This window comes from Equus caballus, chromosome 9, assembly GCF_041296265.1.
Source record: "Equus caballus isolate H_3958 breed thoroughbred chromosome 9, TB-T2T, whole genome shotgun sequence".
Taxonomy (NCBI): Eukaryota; Metazoa; Chordata; class Mammalia; order Perissodactyla; family Equidae; genus Equus; species Equus caballus.
The window spans coordinates 65,451,129-65,465,687 of record NC_091692.1 but is presented as its reverse complement, the minus strand read 5'-3'; the positions used below and the strand labels follow the sequence as shown (position 1 = coordinate 65,465,687).

The window sequence follows — 14,559 nt, the reverse complement described above, 5'->3', positions numbered from 1 at the left end:
TGAAAGAAACAAATATTTCATTTGTTTTCAGCATATAATTTCTCTCAACTCCATACGCTACTTCTATCCTAACTTAACACCCACTTCTTTAAAAGTATTTGATGAAAACTCGCCATTGTTTATTTTCCTTTCCACTCTGTAACAATTATCAAAGGAAATTTATGGCGGCATATGTGAATTAAGGCCTTCATGTTTTTTTCAGGGCCTCCTTCTTAAACTCCACTGAAATGCTAAGCTTCAGCCTAAACCACGTACTGGTTCAGCTCCCACTCTGCTGGTGCTTCTGCCTCCCACAAGAACACATGAGATAGCCTGGAAGATTTTCAAGGATACAAAATCATTAATAAGGTGCAGAAAAGAGCAACATATTTGGCCCAGAACCAATCAAAAAATATGTCCGTATATAATAATCTGGAGAAGAATAACAGGCATCTTAATATCACTCAGAAGGTAAACACTAGACACGGGTTAAAGATGAACTGTGTCAGGCACAGGAGGACACAATTCCTGAACTCAGCAAACAACGTCATGGGGATAAACTTTTTTTTTGTACAACAGGGCCTATAATAGTAGATCAAATTTTAAAGAATAGATATTTTATCTAAAACCAAACTATCATACACTATTAATCTGAGGTTAATAACATAGCCATGACCTATGCTGAGAATAGAGGAACGCTATACTTTAAAAGGCAATGTATTTAAAATGTTTTCCTTTGAGTTATTCCCTTCTCCAAAGTAAAATAAAGTTTAATCTTCACTTGAAGTGCTCACTTTTGGTATATTCTCATATTAAGCTTAATAAAGACTATAAAGAAATTTATCATTATAGCTATTCTCCCTATGGTATTGTCTGAATTAGAAGGATATTAAAATATTTTATCAAATATTTTTTCCATCTCCTATCCTTTCTTCCCAACTCCTAACAGTATTTCTACCCTCCCAACTACAAAAGTGAGGGGAAGATGAACAATTTAAAACTTAATTATGACAGCAATATGTGCTTGACTCTTTTCTACCCCTCACACACACCCTCACCCCCGCAACAGGATTTATTAGTAGCAGTACTGGTAGTGGTATGAAAATAAGGGAATCTATGCCTTACTCCAAACTCCCAGTCCTAATTCCCAGAGGAAAGCATCATCAGTAATTTCTTTCCCATTTTCTCAGACATTTTTCATGAAAAAATATAAATATAAATGTTTCTATTCACTCATCTTTTAAAATACAAGTAGGGAGATATCATACTGGAATATTTTTTTCACTTTACAAGTCTTTGAGATATTTCCAAATCAGCATGGACACATCTGTCTCATATTTCATAAAACATGAATTGCACTGAGGGTTGTACCATAATTTTATTTAATCTATCCCCTATTAACAGACACTTAGGCAATTTCTAGTTTTTTCACTATGACAACCATGCTGCAATGAGCACACATACGAGGGTTTCCACGGAATATGTGGAATTGCTGGTCAAAGAAAATTAATTGCTATAAACTGCCAAATTGTCTTTCAAAGAGGTTGCAACAATTGGCAATCCCAGTTACAATTATTTTACCCACTTGCTCCTGAACACTTATCCTTCTCGATATTGTTATAAAACTAGCCTAATGCATAGGAATGAATGGAAAGCTGCTACCAAAGACAATCTCATGAGTTAAGCACAAACAGATTCAATTAAAAAGATATTGCTCTGTTCATTTGTTTTTGCATGCGTTGTCTTGCCTCAATAAAATATTCATACTAAACTACTGAAAGCACTGAGTGATTGTTTTAGCCATCCGCTACAAGGCTGTTATTAAATCTACATCTAAAAGTTAGAGGGTAGCCCAGAGGTCTGAGGTTGAATCTAAGATAGCAATGATTGTTAAATTTAACAAAATGAAAGTGGACTAAACCCCACTGTCAGCTCACAGCTCCTTGTCCTCTTCTATTACCAAATTGTGATTTGGTAAGGCCACGTAATTATCAAGCGCATTCCAAATACACTAATCAGGCTCTATTTGTCAAATTCTGCATTGACTGTCAATTACTTAAATGATAAGTTCAAGTTCTTTAACGTGGCACACAAACCCTTTAAAAATCTGGTCCCTAATCAACTCTCAAGCTGCATTCTCTGTCACTCTTTTCCACGTACTTTCATCTTTGGTCACAACTATTCACTGGACCGTGAAAATGCCATGTTCTTGACTGCCTTTCTGCATTTGTTGATCCTGCTGGGATGCAGTCCCCCTTGTCTTGACTGGATCTCCTACTCATCCTTCAAGAACCAGGGTAAGCAAGACCTCCTCTTAGAGGCCAACTCACCTAGGCACCTCAATGCCCACATCACCTTATACCTCCATCTATCACGATTATACCACAGTGTACAGTAATGGGGCCTTTCTCCTTCACTATTTAATGTGCTACCTGAGGGGAGAAACCACAGTTTGTTCATTCTTGTATTCTTCCCTCCTAATGGATTAACACAGTACACATAACTGGTATTTGCTCTATGTTTGCTTAACAACTATTGAATGAAGAAATAGCTAATTTAATTTAAATTTAAGGCATGTGGGTAACTTTTTTCTTTTGGGTGGAAAGTTGCAAGACTACCTTTGTTAAAAGATATACCACAGGAAATCATGGTGATTTTTAAAAATTGTTCATTCATTTATTCAGCTAATATTCTTTGAGTGTTTGCTACGTGCCAGGCACTCTTCTAGCAACTGGAAGCACAGAAGCGAGCAAGAGCAGGTTCTGCCCATCGAGCTCAGATTCTAGTGAGAAATCATCTAATAAACAGGTAAACCTACTAACAAATAAATAAATATGATAATTTCACATAAATATCAGTGTAATGAAAATAAAATAGTGTAACAGACTAGAGAGCAAATTGAGGCATGTAGGGGGGTGACAGAAAACTCCAAATAGGGGGCTAAGAAAGGCTTTTTTGAAGAATGCATTTGAAGTGAGAAGTGAATGACAAGAAGCCAGCCATAAGGAAATCTAGAAAAACAACGTAACAGGGAAAGGAGAAGCACTGAGTAGCTCACAAAAACTTCTTCTTAGAAAAACTCTTGAATACACAAAACCTTGCATAAAATGTCTGGTATGGATCTCAAGCTAAAAATTCCTGATTCAATATATAATTACTTTTTCTTCCTTAGGATAATAAGAACAACGTACAGTCAACATCCGTTTCACATCATATAATACCTAAGAGATTATTTTTCAATATAAAGAACAGTGGTACTAACCAGTTTAGAGAAAACAAAACCCCAAAAATCCTCCTTAGTACCATCCCACACCTGAATCCTATTCTCCTTTCTTCAAAATGTAAACTTCCAAACCAAGAGCGAAAAAACATGGAAGCAAATGTCGGACTAATCAGGCCAGCCATTGCACCTCAAACTCATAGTCTTCCTTAGAGGAGATTTCTGAAGTCACAGAACAACAGAAATTGCAGGGTAGCTGACCAAACAGCTGATTGCTACTTTCCATTTATAAGGACTGCTGACCTTAATAATTTTTATGATGTGACCTTTTTTCAGTTGTCAACTCAATTATCATCAATGTATAATAAGGTATTTTCAAATGCATCTTATCCATATGCAAAAACATATGAAGTTCAAAACCACACGGAACAACAGAAGCAAACAAGCAAAAAATACCGAAGGAATAAAAGGGTTGAGAAGAAAGTATTAGATAATCAATGATATTGTGTGCATGTGTATGCAAACAAAAAAGAAAGTCTATAAACTTTAGAGAGCTGCTCATGGATACTTCAAAATTCTAAATAGTACTGAAGCAATTTGCCTTTAACAACTGTTACACAACCTTAAAACGAAACACCACTTTTACTGAATAATTGTGAAATGTATCACAGACTTACACAGCAATAGTGCAAGGGAAATTCACTTGTGTTCTCTTTTCCCTGATGTAGCAAAAGTGTTGACCATTATTAGCTACCACAAGTAGAGGACTACTGGACTCCCATCAGTAAGGTGACCACAGAACAGGATCACTAAAACATCTGAAACATCTTTCCTCCAAAAGCTTTTGTAACCAGACCTAAAATGATTCCTCATTACTCCTGAGATAGATAGATAGATAGATAGATGATAGATTAATTGTTTTGTTCCATATAAATGTATGTAGAAGAGACTAGATGATTTTCTTATGGCACTTTTCTTGGAAGTATTACTAATCACTACTGAAATGGCCATCAGCCCCCTTCCCTGATGACTTATTACGAGTACCACTTCAGGTTTTGGTGCAAGTGCTTTCATACAGTATTCCACTTATACTATCAGCAATACAGCACCTTGCAGAATTCATCTTGCTGATATTAAGCCTACAGTATTAGCTGAGACCCAACTGTCCTTTGGAGATCTGACCCTTAAAACTCAGAGAAAAGTGATACATCCTAAAGGATTTCTAGAGACTATGAAACTGTCCTTAATCTAAATTCAAATCCAAACTGTCCAAATTCTAATACTGTAACAGTTATACTAATTTTCATGGCTAACACTGGAAAATACTTTATTCTAAAACTGGCTGTTCTGATTTTCTTTCTTTCTCTTTTTCTTTCTTTCCTTCCTTCCTTCTTCTAAGAATATTTATCCTAACTACCAATTAAGTTCAAACTCAAAAGTAATCTACAATGTTGTTCTCTAGTAGCATATAAACCAGCTAACTCATATTTTTAAGGTGATTTTAATACGCATCAAGAATTTTGGGTTTTCTATGATTAAAATACAAAAAACCATTCTAACAATCCTATCACCACCAGCAAGATTAAAGTTCAGAAAATTACAGCAGAATCATTCACTAACCACAGACCTGTATAAAATATAGAGTCCTCTCATTGTGCCAACCAAGGTTTTCCAAAACTGTGACATGTCTAAAATGTGTACTAGAATATTTTTTCACCTAAGCTTCTCATAATCTATAATACCCAAACACCTGGAATTGATAACTCTATATTAATTTATACTGCAATTTTCCCCTCAGGAAATCTGTATTTCTCCATACAAAGTATTTTTTAAATATTAAATTTGGCCAGTTTATGTGTTTTTATTATTTTTACCTCATAAGATTTAATAAAATGAAATATGCAAAAGTCATTTTATATTGCGAAGTATCATATAAAATATCACATAATTATTCAATAAACATATGCCCTCACCCTTTATAAAACAAACAATGTAAAAGCATTAAATAAAACAGGAAGGTAGTCACACATTTCTGTTGGTAGATTGAATCTTCATGCCTTTAAGTGACTATCAAATGTTAGGGCCTGGACCTAAAAAAGAAAGAATGAAATATTAATAATGTCCCACCTTGTGGGAGCTCGGCATTACTTGACACTACACAGAAACCGACCTTTTTGTCCTTCAGACTTGCCTACCAGGCCCCATCTTCTATCGCAAAAGCCAAATCATCTGATCCCAAACTAACTGTCAACTGCCTGTGATGGTGGGGAAGCCAGACATCAATCAATCAGGTTTTATCAGACGCTCTCTTCGTTTCTCTGTTGTGCTCATCTTATCATCTGACCCAGTTGTAGCCCTGACTTTAGAAGCTTAAGCAACTTGATGACAAAATATGCGCCTGTTTGTCCAAGATGCACATTGTTAAGAAGTGGGGTGATATTTTTAGCAGCTACCTAATATATTTGCAAATGAACTCTTGAATATTTCAGATTTACACAAGCCCCATGTTGGTCAGTCTCCCCTGCACACTGAGTCTGTTCTTGGCTGTGGGAGGCCCAATTCATTCAAAATATGCAAGAGTACTTAGGTACAAGTCAAATGTCACTGGAAAATGTGGTTATTTTTATGTCAATGTAGGCAGAAAAGCTATCAAAATGAGAATTTCAGGCTGTCACTTCAAGACGAGAATGAAGACCTAATTGATAAATGTGCACAATATAAATTCAGACAGTTTTATCCCAAATAAATAAAAACAATTCAGAAATTAAGAGCCTTTTTATCTACTTGTATTGACTTGAGTCTTGGAGGAAAAAAATGTTTAAACCTTCAATGCTGTTGCCAAATCCACATTAGCTGGCCCACTGTTCTAATGATATACAGAAAAAACTCCTATACATAAACTAGTTAGGTAAGGAGACAACTGTGACATAGATTACGAATTTGAAATTTTTTAATTCAAAGCATATACCTGTTACATAATTTTTACACAAAACTGAGAAGAGCAAAATATACATACATTTTATGGAAGTACTCTATGATAATGTAAGTAACTGTCTACTTGCTTAACTTAGTCTTCTTTTTTCTTCAAGGAGCAATTAGTTACATTTTTAGATTTTCCTTAAAATCAAAACAACGACTTTCACAATGAATATAAGATTTCCATTAAGAGGCAAAGTTGTCAATGTGCCATCCATCTCTCATTAAAATCTTTGCTTACTATATTTTGAAAGCTTTTTAAAAGCGGCATAAAATTTATCCAGAGAATTTATTCACATAAATACATACCTTACACATATAAGCATAGGCTATAAAAACCACAAAGTGCTACACTGACGTATTTTGACATAGAAGAAAATGCACACCATAAAAATAACTTGTACACAATGAGAAAATATAAGAACAATTTGTACATCATTCCAAAAGACTCCCACTGAACTCAAAGAATTTTATTAAAAAAAACGCCTTTGAACTTCCTAGCACACACAGTAAGCAAGGAGGTTTACCTCCACGTGGCATTTTACATTTTGGAGGCACTAGATATGAAGAGCTACACAAGTTTCTACTTGTGATATGAAAAAATTATTCCTTTTACACCATTGTAAGAAATGAAAAAATCCATGTAAAAAATGTCTTGAATACCAAATATGCTACAATTAATCAGTGACACAAATTTTTATCATTTAACTATAAATAATCAGATCTTTTAAGTGAATCATCTGATAATATTTAAAACCACTCTTCCAAATTACCTAGTCTAAACGTAGGATGCAAGAGGATACTGGACAACACTGAGCATATTTAATTAGTATTTGCTGTTATTTTTTATTATTTTTAGAACTACTTAATAGTATATGATTTTTAGCTACCTTTGCGTAACTTAGAGAAATCTGGCCCTCAACTGAACTTGAAGAATTTCCAATTCACTATTTTTAATCTTCTAATCTCCAGATTATTTCAGGCTCACAATAATTTCAGAATATACCACAGTGAAGCAAATTCAAGTCTTTCTTAAAGAATACAGTATTATTCACTATTCCAAAGGAACAACTAACAAGAGAATTAAGTTAAAAGTTCCATATTAGTAGGCAATGAAGGACAAATATTTGTCTCTAACTCTAAATTTTGTAATTAATTCTTCACTCTATTCAAGTTTAAAGACGCACAAATTTTGTAAGAAATAAAAGAATTTTAGAGATTATGGCTGACAAATCTATGTCAAGTAACTCACACTTGTAAGAAAGCTTCCGCATACCATATTACATACATGCCTTTGAAAATTCTCTTTCATTGTCTCAATAAGAGATGCTCACCCAAGTTTTCCATATGTAGATTAGAGTAATTCATATCTTCAAAAGAATTTATCTTTCTAAGAAGGAAATCAGCTAAAAAATAATATTCAATATCTTCAATAAATGCCCATACAAAAATAATTTTTAGAAGGCTTTTAAAACTGAAACAAAACTCTAAAAATAGCTTTTCAATAGCCTACACAAAAGCTAGGTGTTATAGCTTTTGTGTAGGCTATAATTACATATACTTGTGGTAGCCTATATATAAGCTATTATATCATATATATATTTGTGATGGTTGTTTATGATAAATCTGACATTACCAAAAGCCACATCATGTACAAGAAAACATCAGAATAACACCATTCAACAACTTCTAGCAATTCAAAGAGGGGCACTTTCACAAATAAACAAAACTAAGCAGTCAGTGGCAGATGCCCAGATGAAATGAAGGTCTATTTAATATTAAATATTATACTAGTGCCTCTAATAAACATATTCCTTATTTTACACCAATGGGGGTATTACCAGAATATTAAATAGTAAACAGCATTGCCTAGCAGACTATATAAAGCGTTGACTTTCAGTTATCATATGGACAATGCCTGGAATGAATAAATAATTATACAGCATTGGTTACAGCTACCAGGCATTCGACATTCATTTTTAAAGGCTCCAAAATCATGAGATAGGTATACTATTTCCCCATACACAAACACAGTTAAGTTCATTTCCTACAAACTTTAGAGTAGAGTATTTCAGGCACGATTTCTAAATCTGGTTTTGCTCCTTAGCATAATTTTTAAGAAGAATGAGATGAATTTTCCATGATCTGATTTAGAAAAAAACTGTTTATTTTAAATGATCACTGGATCTTAGTTATAGCAACAAAATAGCATATATTTTGTTTCCTGAGTTTAGTAACTTATAATCTATTATCTTTGCAAACACTCTTCAAAGACATCTATCCTTTCAGCTTATTGCTTTAGGATTTCCCTGATTAGCAATGAACATTTGTTAATATTAAAATATTCCCAGAGAAATTTTTCCCTTGGACCTGAAAATCCAAAGCAAACTCTCTGCCCTCAAGCATGGGATTAGTTATCTCACACCCATCATGGGGCAAAACTGGTCCTCTAAAATACTTTTTTAAAATAGTGAGTATCATAATAATGGACCAGGAAAGAAGGGATGAAAGAGAAAAAATAAGAGCCTTTTATTTTAACCTCTGAAATCCTGACCAAAACCAATTCTACCTAATAATTGTCATATATTCATTTTTCGAAGTATTTGTCAAAAGCACAAATTACTAAGGCTTTAAATAATCCTGACTAGACAATTCCTCTCTACCTTTTTGTCATCTCAAAAAGACAGTCTGACAGTAACGGTATGACACCCTCTCAGACAAGCCTCTCGGCATTAATATTTAAATCTTACCTATCCCCCTTGTGATTGGAATTCAGCCTCTATTCGCAAACAAAAACTAAATCAATGTTCTTAGAGTTCAAACTAGATCCCTAAACAGTTTGCCACTCTCTATGCACAGATAAGATAAACTTTCTTTGACCCAAGAGATGAAGTTGCCATGACGATCAGAGAGTCCACTTTCTATATTGATATTTTGCTGATGTAACAACAAATAGAACCAGATCCTAGTGCCGATAATGGTGATTAATTAATACTAATATTGATCCCTACAAGCAAGAGACAAGGCTATTAACTTGAAGCCTGAAAAGTCAATTGTTACCTGTGGCAGAGATACTAGGAGCTGATTTGGAAGCATAATAAACAAATGTGCTATCTTTATGCTAATACCTTTAAAGAGATAGTTCTTCCTAGAATGCCAAATAACGCCATGTCTGAGCTTATTAATTTAATTGCATTTCAGCTTTTAAAATGTAACCTTATTGAATGATACATACTTACCCCTTTATCTATGGTGGAAACACATTCTCTGGTGACTGAAGTGACGGACTTTTGCTGCTGTTCATTTGGTAAGAGAATGAACTGATAATTTCACACCGTGGCAGGCGCTGAATCAGACAGGGTTTCAAAAATACCTGCAGTGTTCTTCTGAATGTCCCACTAGCCCTTTGGAATTAGGAGAGTAACAAAAACTCCAAAGGAAAAATCCAATACTATTTGGAGAATAAGGGCTCCAAAGTTAACATATTCAGTCGCACTCTTCAGCGAACAAAGATTGTATTAAAAAAAGAAAAGCATTCTTGAAAAGTATATCTTATACCCAGATAAAGCTAATTTTAGATTCTTCACACAATTTAGCCAAACATCCAAAGACTTCCTCTAAATAGTATCATTTTATTTAAAACTTGAAATATGTTATTTTGAAGGAAAATTCATTCGGGAAGGTGTTTTCTTGAAACGTAAAAATAAAGAATGTAGAACGAGTAAAATTAGTTTATTCATTTAATATCTTTTTAGCAAAAGTTACATATTGAGAAGTGGGGAAGTGATCAAAATGCAAACGATGAGTCCATTCTTGATTTGCCTTGGTTATGGGGAAGAGCAAAATATCCATATTAGAAATCCACACATCTAGTCCTAAATATCTCAGTTTGGCAAGCGTATAAACTTCAATCTTATTCTCTCAAAACTTTTTCCAGTGATGATAAGTAATAGCAAAATGGGCCAATTAGACTTTCATTTCTTTGTTTTTATCACGTAAAGGAAGAACTAATCGGTCCTTAAATAGCCCTCAAACAACAGAAATAACATGGATGAGAGGCCTTGAAGAGCTCATGAACAGAAGGAAGCTACCTCAATTGTGACACAAAGTTAACTGACACTACTATATAGATATAGACAAAATATAAATACAGATATAGGCTAGACAATTGATATAATCAATGAATATCTTAATTTATCTCCACCATTACCCCAAAACTAATCAACGTATAAATCCTTGCCTTAACTCTTAAATATATAACAACATTTTAAATTAGCAGAATGCAAAGATAGAACCAGATCATCTAATTGCATTATTTTCTTCCTCAATTTAATAGCACCAACTTAAATAATACAAGTCATATCATATTTTCTACGTCCATATTTAAATTTTAATTTACAAACATTTATTGGTAACCTTGTGAAGTCTAAAATGAACACTCTCCTCTTATGTGAAATTCAAAGAGACACTACACTCCTTGTAATTGAACCAATACAATTATATTACTCTTCAGGTCTGAAACTATAATTTACAGAAAACTTTAAAGTTGCTTGACCATTCAAAAAATATTGTGATATATAATACTAAACCTCATATTTTTTCAAATTCCATAATTTTACAAATGAACCATTTTAGAAAGTTACCAAAAGTAGAAAACATAAGAACTTCTCTTTTAATTCCAGGCCATATCGCCAAGTTTTAGTCCTAAACTCTTTTACAGAAACTAAACATGAAAATACTACTGCATTTATATTTGCATTGTTGACTCCATTGAACTTAAAAAAAAAACCTGACTTCATGATTAATGATCTTTTAGAGGTAAACTTTCTTATATTCTCTTTAACTCTTAAAAACCAGGATTAGCACATTAGCCATCTAAAAATTCGACTATTATTTTAATCTACTAAATATTTATATTAGACTTTTTTCAGAAAAATTCTATGTATGGATATATTTCAAATTTGTAAATAAAGAAATTAATTTTGTTACCTTACAATCAATACCAATCTATTTCATCAATAAAACAAGTATTATACAGAACATATTTTCCTTTATTTCACGGTCAGCGTAAAAATAGGGTTCCAAAATGTTACTCAGTCAAAAATGTAGAAAATAAAATCCCTAACATGAAACACATCACAAATCGAAGAGACAGGCTTATATTTTTATGTTATATTTAATTATCCCTAAAATTCAGAAGAAATGAGTAATTTGCTTCAAAGCAAAAACCTGTGTTAATATTTGGCAGGTGAAAAGCAAGACATCCAACTGAGTCTGAGAGAGATTAATGTATTTCTCATGTGCACACAGCATTCCCAAACCCCTTTTTAAAAATATAATATTAATGATAATATAGTAGATAATTAACCCAAAAATTATGAATTGAATGTTAATACAAGAAACACTAAAAAAAACCCACCCTACACTAGAACAATGAAAAACCACCACAATCACTTCTTCCTATAACATAACTTTAAGGTTCCAAAGATGATCCAGTTAGAGATTTTCACACTGGCAAATATAAAATAAATTTAATATGCAACATTCTCATTTTAAAACAATAATCATTTTATAAATAAAACATTTAACATTACGTTCTCTTTTTCAAAAAGAGCATAAAACGTTAAGATGGCACGGTGCAAGTTAGGGACTTATACGGCCTTAAATTATTAGATCATCTCAAATAACAAAAACGTAATTTATTCAATATGAAAGGTTTCCAACTTCTACAAATCCCCTCTACACAACTGCTAACAAGATTCTTCCTAACATGGAACATTTTACTTTCAAAGTGCGTATTAATTCTCACTATCTACTTCACTTTTCAAAAAAAAAAATTCTGTCTCTTAATTCACCCTTTCTTTTTCCTTCGCCACAAATTATTTGGCACATGATGCACACTAACATTTACATTCTACATGTCTGAAAACATCACCCCATCTAAAAGTTTTATGAAAACTCTACTTTAATGGTATAAAGAAGAGTGCCTTCTCCTAATCTTACATGAAAATAATATATTTGACTTTCTTTCCTCCCTTTTCAACCTCTACATTAACTACTAGGTACATCTGCAGAAAAAAAAATTTTTTCCTGAACCCATAGCCAGTACACGTCAGTATGACTGAAGTTGGGGACATAGAGGACAGTAAACGCATTACTAGAGACAACAGCTTGAAGAAGAAAATAACAGGAAAACTGCACACACAACACATTTGCTAATCATAAAGAGATGCATTGGTAAAAGAAAAAAATCATCATTTCTGTCATAAATTTTGCAGTGCAGCCCCAGAATGGAGAACAATCTGGGCAATTTATTGGCATATTGGCAGGAGGTGATAAGGCTAAAAACAACAACAGCGAGCAGCTGTGCGAGGAGATGGGCCGATAGCATGATATGGCTCCCACACCAAACACCTCCCGTCCTATCAGGGCTTTTTATCAAACCAGGATTACAATAATAGCTGAGGAGAGAACGCTTCGGAGGGGAGGGCAGAAAATATAGTCTTGGAATAGGAAAAAAAATCTGAATTTTGGGACAAAACATGGGGGCAAAATACATAATTTATCACTGTATTATCAGGAAATCCAGGCAGTCTAATCAAGGAGCACTGAGTGACTATTTTTTGCCTTATCATCCAAAGTGGTGGAAACGGAGAAGGAATTATCAGGCTTCTGCAGATTGCTGGGCTGGAATTTTAATGGTAATAATCGGGTTTCTGATGGTATATCTTCTCCGCTTATCTTTCCCATTATCTCCTCTTATCTGTCCAGTCATCATAGCAAATTAATGGTGCTCTTTCAGCGTCGCCTTTTTATCGCTGCCCGGAGAGCACCCAAGGGGAAAGAATAAGCAAAATATTAAAATACTGCATAAATCACAATTTTAGATAGCAGGGAACTGTACGCAGTAAAAGAAAAAAAAAAACTGTGCCCAACAACCTTTTTGTCCTTTAAATTGACTGTCTTCAGAGTTTCTGGTATAAGCTGACTTTTGCTTGTCATAGTTGCTCTAAATTGGGTATGTTTTATCACCAGTGCCAAAGCTTTATTTTCAAATTCTGGATGCTTCCAAGTTTTAAATGCTGTTTCAGTAGTGGCATGAAATGCTATTGTTTCAAAAAGCATCTTTCTGATATTTTCCAAACTTATATTTGATGGAGAATATCAAAAGCAACAGTGTTATTTGTAATAAAAATAAAATGCTGCACTTCCTATAAACTACTCAAATTGGAAGGAGAGACCCATCATAGTAATGACTTTGAGTGTCAAGACAAACTTCTCCATCTGCAAAACGGCCTCTTATGCTAGGACAGGCAAAAGGAGACAAATGTGGATAGGCTGCAAGCGAAATGACTTTACAGTTAGTCAAACTACATTCAAGTACTCTAACTGCCCCCCCAAAACAGCTATTCGATAGCACTGTTCTAATATAACAATTCAAAGACCTTTAATTTTTCATTTTCCTTAACAGGGCAAGGGGAGAAGGGTGTCCATATTAGCATAGATTATCACTGTGACCCCAAATTGAATCCAGTAAAAGTCTAAAATGCATGTATATTAATAACACACATGCATCCATCTATCGCAGGCAGTGATGACTGTGAACAAACATGTAAATATAATATTTGTTCACTTTCAAATGAGAGAAATTTCAAGCATTTTTGATAGTTAATAAATCACAGCATTCAAATAAGCCACTAAAATGTTTTATGACCTATAACACAAGTGTAGCATCAGCAATTAGTTCCAACGCTTTAATCTTCAATTATACGAGGTGGACATAGAAGGATAGAAAAAAAAAATTAATGTAGCTAATTGAGAAGATAACAAAGTATTCCCAAGTAGAATCAGATGGTCTTTGTGCCATACAATCAATTATTATTAATTATTTATTAACAATCTAGACAACCATGAACTAAAACGCACTTGCATTTAATAATGTTTATAATCATTTCTTATAATAAGCACAACTTTGTACTACAAAATGCAACATTTTAACAGAGGGACCCAATCAATTTAGTACCAAAAAGTAAAGGCAATTAGTTGAAACCATGAATAATCACTCTGAAAAAGTTAAAGTCTGCAAGAACGGTATCCCTACTTGATTAAAACTGCTTTGAGCCAAAAGTTAGGTCCAGCCCTTGCTTTAACCCAAGTTGCACAGAATAAGAACCGAAGTATAAGAGAAGAAATCCACTAAATAAAAACTAGAGAGTCATGTCTGAGAGGCAAGGATTGTATATGTGTATAAAGATCTAAATACTTAACTAGAGCAAACTGCTTATAACCTGGACCCCATTTCACGCCAGTTAAGTTGATTGATAAGATTTATTTTTAAACTGCACCAAATAAAATTTTCAACCTTGAGAGGCAGGGTGAGTGTG

At 33.6% G+C, this 14,559-nt stretch overlaps 1 protein-coding gene and 1 long non-coding RNA gene across 5 annotated transcripts in view; both read right to left on the bottom strand.

The window, feature by feature from the left end:
* The window catches only part of LOC138915418 (uncharacterized), a 48,031-nt gene extending 42,748 nt beyond the window's left edge, over positions 1-5,283 (bottom strand). The window contains exon 1 of the long non-coding RNA XR_011421336.1: positions 5,173-5,283. This is a non-coding gene — a long non-coding RNA (uncharacterized lncRNA). The remainder of the gene's footprint in view (positions 1-5,172) is intronic.
* ZFPM2 (zinc finger protein, FOG family member 2) overlaps positions 1-14,559 on the bottom strand; it is a 439,892-nt gene that overhangs the window by 423,543 nt on the left and 1,790 nt on the right. The gene's annotated exons all lie outside the window — the stretch shown is intronic.